This window comes from Dipodomys ordii, unplaced genomic scaffold, assembly GCF_000151885.1.
Source record: "Dipodomys ordii isolate 6190 unplaced genomic scaffold, Dord_2.0 Scaffold49, whole genome shotgun sequence".
Lineage (NCBI taxonomy): Eukaryota > Metazoa > Chordata > Mammalia > Rodentia > Heteromyidae > Dipodomys > Dipodomys ordii.
In genome coordinates, this window is record NW_012267265.1 from 9,027,253 (window position 1) to 9,044,134 (window position 16,882).

Below are 16,882 nucleotides of genomic sequence, written 5' to 3' on the forward strand. Positions count from 1 at the left end.
GGAAAAAAGAAAGGGCCTGGCTTACTTCACTTAATATAATTTTTTCCAAGTCTTTCCATTTCCTAGCAAATGGGGTCATGCCATTCTTTTTGATGGAGGCATACAATTCCATTGTATAATACACACACAGACACACATACAACCACATTTTCTTAATCCATTTATCTACTGTGGGGCATCTGGGTTGGTTCCATATCTGAGCTATGGTAAATAATGCTGCAATAAACATAGTTGTGCTGGAGCTTTAGTATGGCCTTGTTTGTGATTGTTTGGGTAAATGCCCAGAAGTGGGATTGCTGGGTCATAGGGTAGCTCTATGTGGAGTCTTTTGAGGAACCTCCATACTACTTTCCAAAGTAGGTGAACAAGTTTACACTCCCACCAACAATACAGTAGGGTTCCCTTTTGGCCACATCCCCTCCAGCTACTGTTGTTATTAGAGTTCTTGTTTATAGCCATTCTAACTGGGGTGAGGTGGAATCTCAGTGTTGTCTTGATTTGCATTTCCTTTATGGCTAGAGAAGCTGAGCATTTGTTCATGTGTTTATTGGCCATTCTTATTGCCTCTTCAGAGAAGTTTCTCTCTAAGTCTTTATCCCACTTATTAATTGGACAGTTATTTCTTTGAGGATTTGTTGTTGGGGGAGTTAAGTTTTTGAATTCTAAGTTTATTTTAGATATGAGACCCTTGTCCGTTGTGTGGCTAGTGAAGATCTCCCAGTCTATGGGCTTTCTATTGATCTTGCTAGCTATGTCCTTTGCCATGAAGAGGCTCTGCAGTTTCATATATTAACTGAATTAAGCCAGGTCCAAAGAAACATAGGTCCCATGGCTTCCCTTGTTTCCAATTTCTAAGATAAACAGAAAAGGTCAAAGGCTATGCATATATGACCATATAAGATGATGTTAAGTGAACTGTATCCCAAGACAGGGACACAAATGGCTTTTTCTTTCTTGCTATTGTTTTTAATGTACTTATAATTCATTATGTGGTTCTTCTGTTTCTTTTGTATGTTCTTCCCCCATGGTATAACCCCTGTTTTCACTGCATCTTGTATATACATTTTTGTAGTTTGGGGAGGAGAATGGATAGAGTGGGATGCTTAAATGGAGATTCAGGTTGACCCATTGTGCTGAGGAGATGTACAGGACACTATGTTGAAAACAAACTTTACAATGTGCAGGGAGGGGGAAGAGTTGGGGAGGTGGGGAGGGGAGGGATGGCAGGGGAAAAGCAAAGGAGGACATAATAATGCTCAAAAGGAAATGTACTCATTACTCTACTCGTGTAACTGTAACCCCTCTGTACAGTATTATATATATATTATTACAGTATTACAAAATTACAATATTATGGTTTTATGCCATATTATATATTTTTTATATATTATGAGACTGACACTACCTACTGCGCTGGTGAAAAAGCTACTGGAGTTCTTGGCTGAGGTGGCACACAGTGCAGCGGAGGAGGCTGAGGCAAGCTGGACCCAGGAACAATGCATGCACAGTGGCTTTTCAGAGCACCCAGTGGCCACAGATCGTGATCATCTATATCTAGCTATTGTATCTTCCTAAAACAAATATTGAATTCAGTCTTACAGCAAGTTATGTATCTTGTTGCAGTACTAAAGGCTAAAGAGGGTAGTAGCAAAGTAATCAGATATTAAAGTTTCCATTATTCTAAATAAAGAGTTCATAGGTAACATTTTGACCACTCAGTGGGACTTCTTTTCAGCAAAGGTTTAGGAGAGGTAGAAAGTCAAAGAGAGAGGGAAGGGGAGGACAATTGCAAATGAGTGACCCACTAACAAAGGAACTCATAATATGTAGCCTTAAAGAAATGAAGATTTAAGAGATAACATAATAGCTATTCTCAAGTATTTGAAGAGTTTCCTGTTGGACAGATATAGAATAATTTGAGAATTTTGTAAAACAGAGTGATAAAGAGTTAGTGGTACTTTCTGCCTTCTGAGAAAGGAACATCCTCTGATAATGGGAATGGGGAGAAGAAATCCTCAATCCATTCTCCCAGTTTCCAGCCTGTTTCACATAACCTGTGCATAAGTCACAGGACATAAAATTGTGACTACGGCTTGTCTAAGCAGTGCTGCATGTCCAGGAGTATGGGAGTTAGAGGGGTTCACAAGGTGAGAAAAACAAACGCATAGAAGACACTTCTTTGCGTCAACAGTACATGTTTTTCTTGGGACCAACAGGAAATAATCTTTTGGATCTAGTTTTATAATTTTTAGTATAGTTATGGACTCTGAAAAACCTGTGGTGCCTGGGACAGGTGCAAAAGGAATAGTGTTTTAACCAAAGCAATTAATTCAGTGTTACTGATAGTTTTCCATAGTTCATCATTTCGGAGTTTAGCTTTCTGGCATTTGTGGAAGTTCTGGCTCCATCTGATGTTTCCATAATGTCTTTTGCTTTACTTATACAGAGTAGATTCTGTTGTTTGCAACTGAGAACATTGGTAGATACTTTTTTTGAATTCAACAGAAAAAATTATTTCCTGAAGAGAGAATCCAAATCTAAATAGCTGAAAAGGGTTTTAAACTACCAAAGTGTGTATATGTGTGTTTGTGTGTTTGTGTGTGTGTGTGTGTATAGTATATATGAACTATTTCTAATTTGAAACATAATTAGCTATTTTATGATAAAATGAAGTGGTGACATTGTAAGAGGTAAAATGTCACAAAATTATGAATTTCTAATACCTTCAATAAAGGGCAAAATAACATTAGCTTGTAAACTAAAATTGTAAGTGTAGCATTTTATAGCTATTTTGGTGGCACAAAGAGACTTATGATTAATTGACTAGAGAGCAATTTTAGACACTAAAAGTCTGTGTATGGAGAAATGAGAAGAGTAAGTGATCATACATCATGATATCTGGAAGATGTGCTATGTATTTTCTCCATGCATATGTAGGCTGCATTCCCATGTTTTAAAGTATACATTGTATACCCTGAGGTGTAGAAATAATGAAGCACCCTTTATATGCCACAAATTATACTAATTTTTTAAATAAGTTTTTTTTTGGTGAAAATCCTCTACAGAGGGGTTGCAGTTACATGAGCAAGGTAATGAGTACATGTCTTAACAAGCACTGTTGCCTCCTCCTTCGTTTTACCCTACCATCCCTTCCTTCCCATATCTACAACTACACCCCCTCCTCTCCCCTTCCTCCCACCCCACACCTAAATTGTAGTATATTTTTCAACATGTAATAGACCTTTACAGTGACAAGAAGGGACCTATCTACCAACTTCGTTTAACTTTGGTCAAACTGTCATCTGCTCCTTCGATGGGGATTGTTCTTCTTATCAGAGCTTATAGCTACATAGAAGGATCAGAGAAGCAGATGATTTAATTTGTGCTCTGTCGAATTAAAACGTTGCTACAAAAGAGAAATTTGCTTCTGCTAAGAAATTTCATGGTCTATTTTGTCTTTCCCCAGAAACATTATGGAGATGCTATCTTGTGTGATTTAGACATAATATTAACAGAAAGTATACATTTCACATAACAGTAGAAATTAGAATTACTGCAATGCAGTTTCCCCTTAACTTTCCTTAACATTGAATCAATATGATCTGTTTTAGTGTATTTCATATAAACAGACTTAGGTTTATTTGTACTCTTGGTTACTTCATTGGGGTTGGTAATTCTGACCAATATAAGTATTATTTATTTCTTCAAAAAACAGATGAATTATTTCAATCAAAGTTTTTAATCTAAGAGAACCTAAGATTTTTTGATATGGTATTGCACATCATTTTCTATAGGCTTATTTGGTACCCAGCATAACTTTTAACATTGCCAATCCTCTTTCAGTGATCTACTTAATATTTTAGACTCCTCAATTCTGTTATAGTCCTACAAGACAGAACCTACACCTGATCACAATTCTACTTTTAGCTCTTGTTACAGTAACTGATGTAGTATGCTGTATAATAATTAATTTGTTTCACAAACATTTATTGAGGCACTCTGTTACTTATTGGGTATGCAGAGTTATGAAATAGAGGTAACATTCTTGCTCTTACTAGACTTAATTTAGGATAATATAAATTTCATAATAAAACACAAAAAATAAATATTGTAAGGGAATAAAGGAAAATACAAACGCTTTGTTGGAATTCATGGTAACCTTAACATAATGTGATAGGAATTCCTAGTTGCTTACCTGTTTCCCTGGTACTAGGCTACTGGTGAGTTGTTTCCATGGACAAATAAGGGAATGAATCAAGAACGTATTCATAAGCAAATTGGGAGAAACCCACTATGAATACATGCACCAGGCTCTACAAATATCCACCTACATAACTAATTAGATAAACTCAGATATAATAAAAGCTCAGGTCTATATGAATGCAATGTGTTTTTCTCTTGTCTTACTGAGGGCTACTGAAGCTTTAGTTTCTAAACCCCCTCTCTCTCACTTTCTGAATCCATAAAGAGATGATCCCATTGTTTCCATCAGCAAGTAGTTTGCTTAAATCATTCTCTTTCTAGCATTACTCTTTTCTGTACTAAAACGTCAATTCTAGTCTGCACATTATTCAGCGAATTGCTCTTCATTTAAATGTGTCATGGTACATTATTCAACATAAATTAAAAGGGATGTCAAGGCACTCTGAGGACAGGACAAGCAGCAATTGCAGATCGGTAAGGATCAGGGACAGAATGAGGAGGAGGAAAAGAAGGGGATTAAGGGGAAGAAAATGGGAGGAAAAGTAAAAACAAGCGATGTGAGAAGGGATGGAGAAGACCTTACCTGAAAAAGAACTAAAGCAAAACAGGACTGTGGCTTTACTCAAGTGGGAGGGTACCTTGCTTTGCAAGTCTGAGTCTCTGAGTTCAAATTCCTGGTCCAACAAACAAAATAAAGAGAGAACTCTGAGTGAAGATGGTTAGGATGAAGCAGAGGGTAAGAAATGGGTAGGTATGACCACTTGATCTCCACTGTTCTGATATTTAGCATAAACCATGACAGTGATTTAGATAAGGATAATGACAAAGGAACAGCAGAATCTGAATGGCCTCCAGACATATGCAGAGCGAGACTTTGTAGGACTTGATAAACAGTAAGTGAAAAGACCACATTAATTAAAAGCAACTGAAATATTTATCCCTGAAAAATGTATACTATAATATATTTGGTACACATATGTTAGTGGATGTTCTGTGAAATGACAAAAATGTAACTCTGCAGGAAAAATTGAGAACTACTGGTGTTTGCCAAAGTTAAGGAGTTTCTTATGAACTCCTTATAATTTCATAATTACTGTGACCGTAGTGATAATGGCTATTAATTTTGTTCAATACGGATTAAACTTGCATAGTACTGTAGGTTTTAGCTAGCAATCACTGAGAGCTCTAATCTCTATTGGACATGTGTGACATAGATTTATGAATAACCATGATAATATCATATCTAGTAGACATTTAGTCAATAGTCACAGTAGTTGATTGGCATGTACAGATCATTATTCACAATTTGACTGAGTTGATTCACTATATCCAGCCCTTGTCTCCCTACATTTAAATACAGCTCTGAGTATGCCTAAACATGAATATGATAATGGTAGATTATATGTTTTAAGAAATTGTGTCAACTTAATGATCAGATATCTAAGATTTTGATGAGGTAGGGTTATCTCTGGCTTAAGAAGTTTAAAAATGGGAATCAACCCAGATGCCCCTCAGTAGATTAATGGATCAAGAAACTGTGGTATATATACACAATAGAATTCTATGTTTCCATCAGAGAAAATGATATCACCTCATTCATAAGGAAATGGAAAGACTTGGAAAAAATCATATTAAGTGAAGTAAGCCAGCCCCAAAGAAACAGTCTCCATGGTTTCCCTCATTTGTGATAATTAGTATATGTCTAGGATAGTCCTAGCAGAGATTCACAATAGGTATGTACAGATGACCACATAAAATGATGCTAATCAAAATGATCTCCACGATATTGTTGTTTTGTTTTTCTTTCTTTCCTTTTTTTAGTGTACTGTTTACAGTTATTTCTTTTGTCTTTCTTTTTTCTCCTCTTGTTTATTCCCTGTGGTCACTGTTTCTGATTTCTGTATAAATTTATCTGATTTGGGAAAGAGAAAGGAAATGACAGAAATGATGGGACAAAGGGTGAACCAACGCAACAGAGATACTCACTAGACACTTAGCTGGAAGCTTTATGACTTGGGGTGGGGAGGGAAGTCGTGGGTGAGAGAAAGTGAGAGAAAACAAGGGAGAGGGTAAACTGATGGAAAAGAAATGCAAACATTACCTTACTTATGTAACTGTAACCCCTCTGTACATCACCTTTACAATAAAATTTTTTAAAAAAAGATTCTGTAGCTGAGGTCCTGTGGTGGCACAGGCCTGTATTCCTAACTCTTCAGGAGGATGTGACACAGTGGATGGCAGTTTGATGCCACCCAGTGCAGAAAGGCCCAACTAACTTGCAAATATCTCTTCTAGCAGTGTGGCTTAAGTGGTAATGTGTTAGCTGAGCTAATAGCCAAGCAAATGTGAGGCCTGGAATTCAAACCCCGGTAACCAGAAAACAAATTCTATTCCTTTGTGAATATTAATTACACATATAGAAAAGGATTTTAGACTTTGACCCTGGTGCCTCTTTCTTTCACCTTCTACATTTTTAAAATCTTAATATTTACATTTTCCCTAGCTTAACTTCTCATATGATTCAGGAATAATTATGTAAAAAAATATTTTCTAAATCTGCAAGGGTATAGCAGCACACACACATTTCCAGACACACAAAGTATGAAAATACAAAGGAAAGAAATTATCTCCTTACATATCCTGACGCATGTAAAAGCATACAGAAGAGCTCTCCATTTCCTTTAATCCCCTTTTCTGGAAGCAGTGGGTTTTACAAAGTTACAGAAAGCTGATTTTAAAAAAACTTTAAAAACTATACTGCTAATGCTGGCTAAGTGTCATGGGGCCATGCCGCTGGTAGCTCTGTGAACTTTTAAACATTTGTGCCAATATTTGGTCAGGTGTGAGCGTTAGTGTAAGCCAAAACCCTGATAACCGTGGAAACTGTTCAACTGAAGTACACGAGCAACAATAATATTTTGCAAAAATCATTTACTCTGTGGAGTTTCATATGTCATATAGAAAGTACACTTTTAACAATTACTTGTCCATTAAACAATAAAATATTTCATATTAATGTTCTTACAAAGGCATTTCCTGTACATTAGATTATGCAAGTTGCAATCAAATTTTTATAATAGGTTTTTCAGCTGACAACATGCCAACAATGTCAAAATGACTAACAGCCTAGCTTTAAAAAATGACTTCCTAATCCAATTATTCTTGTAAGGGATAGCACATTTCCAAAAGTTCTTTAGATGAAATATAAAATATATAATGGAAACAGTATATATGTATTTAAAATATATTTATTGTGGTGATTTGTCCATTCTTATTCCTAATACATATGCATATCTTTAATTCAATACTTTGTACTTGGTAGCACTTGGTACTACAATAAATAATACCAAGTTGTAGTGCCATAAGTGCTATTGTATACCATACTACAAGAAGTATTACCAGGTACAAAAATAGCTAGATTTTTTTTCTCAGATTGAGGTCTAATTTTATACTTGGAAATTTATATGTGCACTTCTTCAAATATTAAAGATAATGTTTCTTCCTCCAATTAGCATTTTAATTTTTGATTTTTGTATTAACTATTATGTAATTTCCCTGCTAGTATTTTTAAAGTAACTGAAAGCATTGATTTATTTAAGCTAAAAACTTTTTATCCTATATTTTTCCAGGAAATGTTCAGATACAAATAATTAGTTGTTAGAATGTAGCTTGGTTTCTTTATTAGGGTAGCACAACAAACAAGTGTTGGCTGAAGTCTGAATTAATAAAGACTACTAAAGATGACTGGTCTAAGTGGGGAATACGGGGCTGTGTAACTGAGCTAACCATGTATGATTGCTTGTATAATTGGGAAAATGTAAATAGAGCTGCTTTTACTGATGTAATGAATGCCCTCAAATGGGAATGAAAACAAAATATATCCTTTCCCTGGCACTGACCCGTTAAATTCTTTCATAGCACAGATGTAACTGTATCCTAACCTTGAGCCAACCAGGTGAAAATCTCAACCAGAATAGTATGGATCTTAATACTCTTTATTGGAAATGAGTGGTTTATTTTATTATCTGAACTTTAAAGTGTTCTAATATATCTCTTAAGTATTTGCATGGCTCAAAATATTACCAGGGAAGCTGCAGAAAGAAAAGGATTATGGAAAAAGGGAAATATTTTGCTAACATGAAAGCTGGCTTTGAAAAGGACTTAAAATATATTTTCAACAAAAGTTTATTGCTGTATCCAGCACTTTTGTTCTTAATGTATATGTGAAGAGCTAGATATACATGATAGTCACATTTATCAAAATAAAATTTGACTCTCCATTTTTTTTATTCATTACATATGAAAACAATTTATTTGAACCATCAATAAACAAAATGGAAAAAAAAGAAAAGCAAAAAAAGAAAAAAGAAAACAAGGGAAAAGAAAAGCAATAAAGTTTATTTTTATAGAAAAATAATTTCATTGAACACTTTTTTTTTTTTTTTGATCGGTCGTAGGGCTTGAACTCTGGGCCTGGGCCCTGTCCCTCAGCTCTTCAGCCCAAGGCGAGCCCTTTACCACTTGAGCTACAGCGCCACTCCTGGTTTCCTGGTGGTTTATTGGAGATAGGAGTCTCAGGGTCTCTCCTGCTTCTGCCGGAGCTGCCTTTGAACCACAATCCTCAGATCTCAGCCTCCTGAGTAGCTAGGATTACAGGCGTGAGCCACCAGCACCCTGCTCATTGAACACTTTCAAATAAATATTTGAATAAACATTTCTGCAATACACATCATATCTTTTTTTTTTGTCAGTTGTGGGGCCTGAACTCTGAGCCTGGACACTGTCTCTCAGCTCTTCACTCAAGGCTAGCACTCTACCACTTGAGCCACAGTGCCACTTCTGGCACTTTTTCTGCTTATGTGGTGCTTAAGAATCGAACCCAGGGCCTCATACATGCAAGGCAAGCACTCTACCACTGAGCCACATTCCCAGCCCCCACATCATATCTTTTAAATGTCTTTCATTTTGCTCTTCTGCGAGTAAAGACTTCAGAAATGGCCTGACTATGAGTTGGTCTCATTGGACTGAGTGGAGGTGCACTTACATATTGACTTTCTCACTCACACATTTGGGATCTTACTATTCTCACTACTCTAGCTAGTCTCTCTCTCACTGTCTCTCTGTTTCTGTCTTTCACTCTTTCTCTTCTCTCAGTAGTCTGGAATCTTCCTATCTATATAGTTCTCCTTCCTTTTTGTCTCTTCTTCATCTTTTTTATCTTTATCTGTCTCTGTCTGTCTGTCTCTCAGCTCATTGTTCAGGGTCTTTCTATAATGTTGGGATTGTCATAGTTGCTTTTCTTACATCTTTCTACTAGGAAACATCACGGTACTTCTCTCTCTGTTGCCTATTGTCCATTATACTTAGATTCAGGGTTGCAGCGTGGAAAAACTGCTCTTCATGGCAGGAGGGATGACATGATCACAACATACAACAACACAAAAGTAAACTCAGAACAATATTTGTCACAGGAAATATGGGGAAACAATCCATACAACCATCAGTAGTGAAGTAACTAAATGATAGTATCATCTACAGTGCAGTATCTGCAACTGAGAAAAGAGAGAAATATCTCACTAGATCACAATGCTCTGAATATATAGCTTCTGGTTAGTTCACAGATACTAAAAACAACAAGAATGGTGGAAATAAATCTTTTTAAAAAATTGAAATGTATGTAGAAAAGAGGGAATAAAATAGGATAGATAGGACTAGGAGACATGCAAGCTAGATGTATTGGTTTGCTTTCTGTTTCTATGACAAAGTATATGAGATAAACAGCTTATAATGAAAAAAGGTTTCAGAAGTTTCAGTCCGTGTTCAGTTACCCTAGTTTGGGAGTGGGGGGGGGTGGCAAAGGATGGGCCTATGGCCATGAAGAACATCATGGAGTGTGTGGAGTAGCAAAGCTGCTCATTTCCTAGTTGCTAGGAAGCAATGAAAGAGAAGAAAAGGTCAGGATTCCAATGTTCATTTGAAGAGACTGTCTCCAAAAACTTAACTTCCTTTTACTAGGTCCACTTCTTAGAGGTTCCATAGCCCCAAATAATGCCAGAGACTCACAATGAAGCCAATAGCATATGGATGTTGGGAAACACTGAAGTTCTAAACCATATAACAGACTTCTCTACATTTTCTTTCAATTACATATTTGAAGTAAGAATTAAGTAAATATTTTTTATGATTATCAAAAAATTGAAATGTTTTAAAGATTAAAATAAAACCAACAAATAAACCTAATTGTGTATGTAGCTGGTATTAACCTGTTGTAGTTTGCATTATAAATGTCTCTCAAAGCTTGTGTGTTGAATGTTCCTCCCAATCCCCAGGCTATGGCACTATTAATTGGTGGTGAAACTTTGAAGTGGATTTAGTAGAAAGAAATTAAGCTATGGAGTTGTGGTCTTTAAAAGAATATTGGAAACCTAGTCTGTTCCTATATCACTCTTTGCTTCCTGGATGTAATGAGGTGAAAAACCAAAAGACCTCCTTCATTCTATACTCTGATTCATAATGTGCTACAATGTCACTGTCTATAAACATGGAGCCAACTGATTGTTGATTGAATGCTCTGAAGTCCAAATCCAAAACCTTTGTTCCTGGTAAGTTGTTTATCAGGTATTTTTTTATAGTGAATAAGAAAGAGACATACTGTAGATATTTTTAATGTTTTTATTATAAAAATACTGTACAGAAAGGTTACATTTACATGAGGAAGGTAATGAGTACATTTCCTATTGAGCATTGTTACCTCCTCTTTTGTTTTCCCCCTACCATCTCTTCCCTCCCCACTTCCTCAACTCCTCCTTCCTGCCCCCCACAAAGTTGTATAGTTCATTTTCAACATAGGGTCTTGTACATCTCATTGTTACAATGGGTCAATCTGTATTCTTATTTCAACATTTTGTTATTTCCCTTCCCATCCCCAAATTAGAAACATGCATATACAAGATGCAGGGTACCGGAATCTTGTGAAAACAGGGGTTATACTATGGGGGAAAACATACAAGAGAAATAAAAAATCACATAGTACATTAAAAACAATAGCAAGAAAGAAAAAAACCTCTTGTGTCCCTATCTTGGGGTTCATTTCACTTAATCATCATCTTATATGGTCATATGTACCCAGCTTTTGACCTTTTCTGCTTGTCCTAGACTTATACTAGTTATTGCAAATAAGGGAAACCATGAGACCTATGTTTCTTTGGGCCTGGCTTATTTAACTTAAGATAATTTTTTCCAAGTCTTTCCATTTCCTAACAAATGGGGTGATGTCATTCCTTCTGATGGAGGCATATAATTCACCACATTTTCTTGATCCATTCATCTACTGAGGGGCATCTGGGTTGGTTCCATATCTTTGCTATGGTAAATAATGCTGCAATAAACAGAGTTGTGCTGGTAGCTTTAGTGTGGTCTTGTTTGTGATCATTTGGGTAAATGCCCCAAAGTGGGATTGCTGGGTCATAGGGAAGCTCTATGTGGAGTCTTTTGGGGAACCTCCATACTGCTTTCCAGAGTGTTTGAACAAGTTTACACTCCCACCAACAATGTGGTAGGCTTCCCTTTTAGGGAACCCTACAGCAGCTGCTGTTATTAGATTCTTCATTCTAGCCATTCTAACTGGGGTGAGGTGGAATCGCAATCTTATCTTGGTATGAATTTATTTTATGGCTAGAGAATTTGAAATAAGAATGGCCAATAGACACATGAAGAAATGCTCAACTACTGTACGTATTTCTTAAAAAGGAAATTTCCAACTCTAGGGACTTTAATTTTTTCAGACATTTGAGCACACATTCCTACTAGGATATACTATAAGGTTACTATAAGTACTACATAAAATCTTAAGTTGTTTTCAGTAAGCACAGGATCTTAATGGTAATATTTAGAGACTCTATTTATAATAAAGCAGTGACTTCTTTTTGCATTTTGAATTGTGACATGAATGAAAGGACATTGTGGTTATAGGGAGTGTAATTGGTACAGAGTCCTATTAGTTCCTCTTTGAAACCCATGATGCATTTCTATCCAGGGCACATCTTCCACAGGCTGGTTCCCCTTCAGTGACCAGTATAGTAGGGATATTTAGGCAGATGATTCCCGAACCCAGTTCTCTTTACTAGTGGACTTGGCTAAAAGGACATCCATATGATTTCTCTATCTACCATAGTAGTCTAGGATGCTTCCAACTTTTCTCTTTATTCTCTGTTCTGTCTTCACCTAATACTATTCCATTTTCTCTCCCTGTCTTTCTCTCTCTCTCTCCCTCTCTCTCTCTACTATTTGGGAGTCAGATTTACATTGCAATTTAAAGAGGTAATATACAGGTGTATCAGAGAACTTTATGCAGTAGGTTTTATTGTTCTCTCCAAAGTCCCACAGTAAAAGCTCTCTTCTTTCTTCTAGTCTCTTCCTCCCCCTCCTCTCTCGCCAGTACTGGAGCTTGAACTCAGGGCCTGGGCACTGTCCCTGAACTTCTTTTGCTCAAGGCTAGCATTCTACCACTTCAGCCACAGAGCTATTTCCAGCTTTTCTGATTATGTGGTACTGAGGAATTGAACCCACATTTCATGCATGTTAGTCAAGCACTCTACTGCTAAGCCACATTCCAAGTCCCCCCATATAGTTTTTTGTTCATTTCTTTGTAACATGGTCTTCCTGTGTAGTAAAGCCTCACCCAAAATTCACTACTATGTCACTATACTGGTCTCAAATGTATTATTCTCAAATGTCTTATCTTTCCACTTTCCAAGATTTCAGGCATGTGTCACTACGACTAGCTCCACAATATACTCCTATCCAAGCATTTAGGGATCACTCTTCCTGAGCTAAATGGTGCATCTCCCACCTTCTGTAGTTATTAAGAAATGCAGTATGAGCTCCCACAATGACTACTTTTCTTTGGTGAAGAATTGTCCCCATGGAATCCCATTGTATTAGATAGCAAACAAGAGGTCACTTTCTTTGATTTCTTTGCTTTCCTTGGCTTTCACTGCATAAATAGGATGAGAAAGCCAGAAAGTACATTCTAAATCAGCATTAAATATGTAGCTACATCCTAGAAGAGAATAAAAGTAGTTATATTTTAATGTTTTTCTAGAATAAAATCAAACACAAAGAACAATACCTTATTTAAGAAATAACTGCAGAAAATTGGCCAGAAAAATAATCTATGCAGAGACAATTTCTCACACAGAAGTCAACCGACTGTTCCCTCAAAGGAAAGCAAAGTTATCATGTAAGGGAGTAATGTTTGACTGATTTAAGACACCAGTTATTTTGGGATTCCCACTCAGGTTTTCCTTAACATGGAAAATGAAAAGCAGCAGCTGTCTAGGGTACATGGGAGCACTTCTTGTCTTTCTTTTGTGTGTTTCTGACAGTGGAAATATTTCCCAGAGTAACATTTGATTTTTTAAAGACTCTTTCACATAGAAAAGGATATGGGAAGATGTGCCATTTTTTTTCCTCAGTGCACTTTTGATACTTTCTTCTTTTTTTTTAAAAGTTGCCTCCTTTAGGAAAGTTATTAGAATGTAATTGATAGCTCTTAGAAATTCTATAGAAATTACATTACATATATACTGTAAATGTTCCTAAACCATAAATCCCTGTAAGCATAACCCATATGGACTCAGCTCCTAAAGAACATTGTTTCCATCAAATTAAAAGAATATAAAAACCACAAGAATAGTAAGACACAGCCAGAAGTTTGAAACCACATGTAGGATTTATTTCCACTATTTTCCCATCCTACCACACCTTCAGATCTTGCAAAGACAATCCCTTTGATATTATAGATGGATTGTGCTGTTGAATTAATATTCAAAAGAACAGTCTTAAAATAGTTAACTAGTTGCTTTCTTCTTTGCAGATAATTTTGGATTAAAATTCTATTTAAAAATTATATCTCATTATGTTCATATGTATTAGCATATGTACTTTTTACCTGCATACACACAGATAAAGAAAACTATACAGAATCTAGGAAAAGAAGCTAGTACTTCATTTAATTATATAATCAATAAAAGTGTCACCTTTACAATAAAAGCCTTTTTGTTCTATCTATCTATCTATCTATCTATCTATCTATCTATCTATCTATCTATCTACATTCATTGCCTGCTAATTCAACATACAACTTAAAATTTTTTGAGGGAAAGACACTGGTATAACATGTTTTAAAATTCACAACAATAAAAGACTATTCCTAAAAAAGTTTAAAATGAAAATATGATTTCTTCTCTTTCTTTCCTTCCTTTGTTCTTCCTTTCTTTTCTCTATTCTTTTTTTTGCCAGTAATGGGGCTCAGAATCAGGCCAGGGTTCTATCCCTAAGATTTTATGTTCAAGGCTAGCACTCTACCACTTGAGCCACATCTCCATTTCTGGCCTTTTGGTGGTTAATTGGAGATAAGCTTCTCACAGATTTTCCAGCCTGGTCTACCTTCATCCCATGATCCTTAGATCTCAGTCTCCTTATAGTATGAGCCACTGGTGCCCAGCAAGATATATTGTTATCAATTAGTACTATACAAACACAATAGATCAATAAGATGTATTTACCTTCTTCCTATTAATCAACAATTTTAAGTTTAAATACTATTGCATTTGTCAAGTTACATTTAATTGTATATAGAATTTTAAACTTGGAAGTGAATCATTTATGATTATAATTTAGTGAGTTAGAAAATATAAGAAACATCTGAGCATCAATGGCTCATGCCTATAATTCTAGCTACTCAAGAAGCTGAGATATGCAGATTGTGGTTCAAAGCCAGCCCAGATAGGAATGTTTGTGAGATTCATCCCCAATACACTGCCAAAAAAGGTGGAAATGGAGTTGTGACTGAAGTTGTGGAGCACTAGCCTTAAGCAAAAGAAGCTCAGAGACATTACCCAGATCATGAGTTCAAATCCCATATATATATATATATATATATATATATATATATATATGGGATTTGTGTATATATATATATATATATACACACACACACATATATACACATATACCTATATGTATATACACACACACACATATACATATATACCTATATGTATATATATACATATATATACACATACATATATGTCATATATCATTATATGTTTCTGAAAATAATGTCAGAAAATTTACAACCAAACTAAAAATTGAATTTACAAATTGTATCCATTTTCTACTCACTTCCAAGGAAATAAAGGAAAAATATCTATAGGAACAAAAATAAAATAAAACCATAAAAGTTGAAGTCGTTGTTCAAATAGCCATGACATTCAAAGATGTTTTTAGTATTTATTTTGATGACAAAATTTTACTTAGAAGTAATAAAGAAAATGAAAATCAAAAAGAAAAGGAGGACAATGAAGATATGCCAAAGCATATCTTAGAAAACTAGGAAAATTGAGGGGAGAGTTTTTGTGTGATCAGGGAGGATGATGAAAGGGATGATATTGAATGAGATGCATTGTTCATAAATTGATATGTTGAATGGTAACCTCTTTGTACAATTACTTAGATACTAAAATATGGAGTTGGGGAGGTGGGGAGGGAAGGGATGGTGGGGGAAAAACAAAGGAGGAGGTAACAATGCTTTACAGGAAATGTATTCATTACCTTACTCATGTAACTGTAACCCCTCTGTACAATATTTTTATAATACAAATATATACAAAAAAGAAGAAAATGCAAATTCTGTGAGATACTAGTATATATATATGAGTTTAATTGTAAACATTCTACACTATGTTGAGCAAAAGGAACTTTCCTGCTCCAGTAATAGTGTATGATTTGGTTTAACAATTTTGGATGCTTTTTTTTTTTTTTACTATTTTGTGAATTTGAAATTATGGATCATTCTGTATTACTAGCCATAGATTTTAGAGAATTCAATGTTCAAGATAGATGTACAGGAATTCTAGCAGCATTTTTATAATTGATTCAAATGAGAAGAAATTCTGTGTTTTATAATTAAAATGCTAAATAAAATATTACATAATCATACAGCAGAAGTCAGTATAAATAAGGTGCAGCTACATACATTAATTCACATGGAGCACAAAAATATTCATGAAATAAATACCATTTTATAAACCTATAATTTGTAATTCCATCTTTAAAAATTTTATAACCAGACAAAATTAAACTATATTGTTTACTAGTAATTATGTAATAAAAGGGAGTGATTACTGTGATGGAAATGGAATCAAGAACAAGGGTGAATATGAGAAAAGACAGAAAACAGGGTTGGAGGTGTGTTTCAGGTGGTAGAGAGTCAGTGGGTAAAAGCACAGGACCCTAAAATAACAGAGGCTTAGTTATATGTTTAAACATCTGTTAGAAAATTGGCTATAAATTCTAGAAATATGAAATGTAGGCCATGCCAGAATTCAATGTGCTTAAGAAAATCAAAAGTATTACTCAACAAAGAAATTAACAGGAACTTTTGTTTAGATTAGAACATGGCTGTGCTTGATTAGCTTTCCATGAAAGTCTCAAGATGAAGATTTCAGGCCTTCCTCCTTTTCCTACAAACACTCTTTCTCATTAGAACAGTCCCAATTATATATTAAAATTTTTGAGACAACTAATATCACAAATATTTACTGAAGAAATATATATCTAAGTGGACTCTTAAGCAAATAACTCTTGGAAATAAGTATTTTGCTTTAAGTTT

At 35.2% G+C, this 16,882-nt stretch overlaps 1 protein-coding gene across 1 annotated transcript in view; it reads left to right on the plus strand.

Annotated features, from left to right (window-relative positions):
* Positions 1-16,882, plus strand: part of LOC105988478 (chromosome unknown open reading frame, human C4orf22) — a 554,842-nt gene that overhangs the window by 166,075 nt on the left and 371,885 nt on the right. The window lies entirely within an intron of this gene.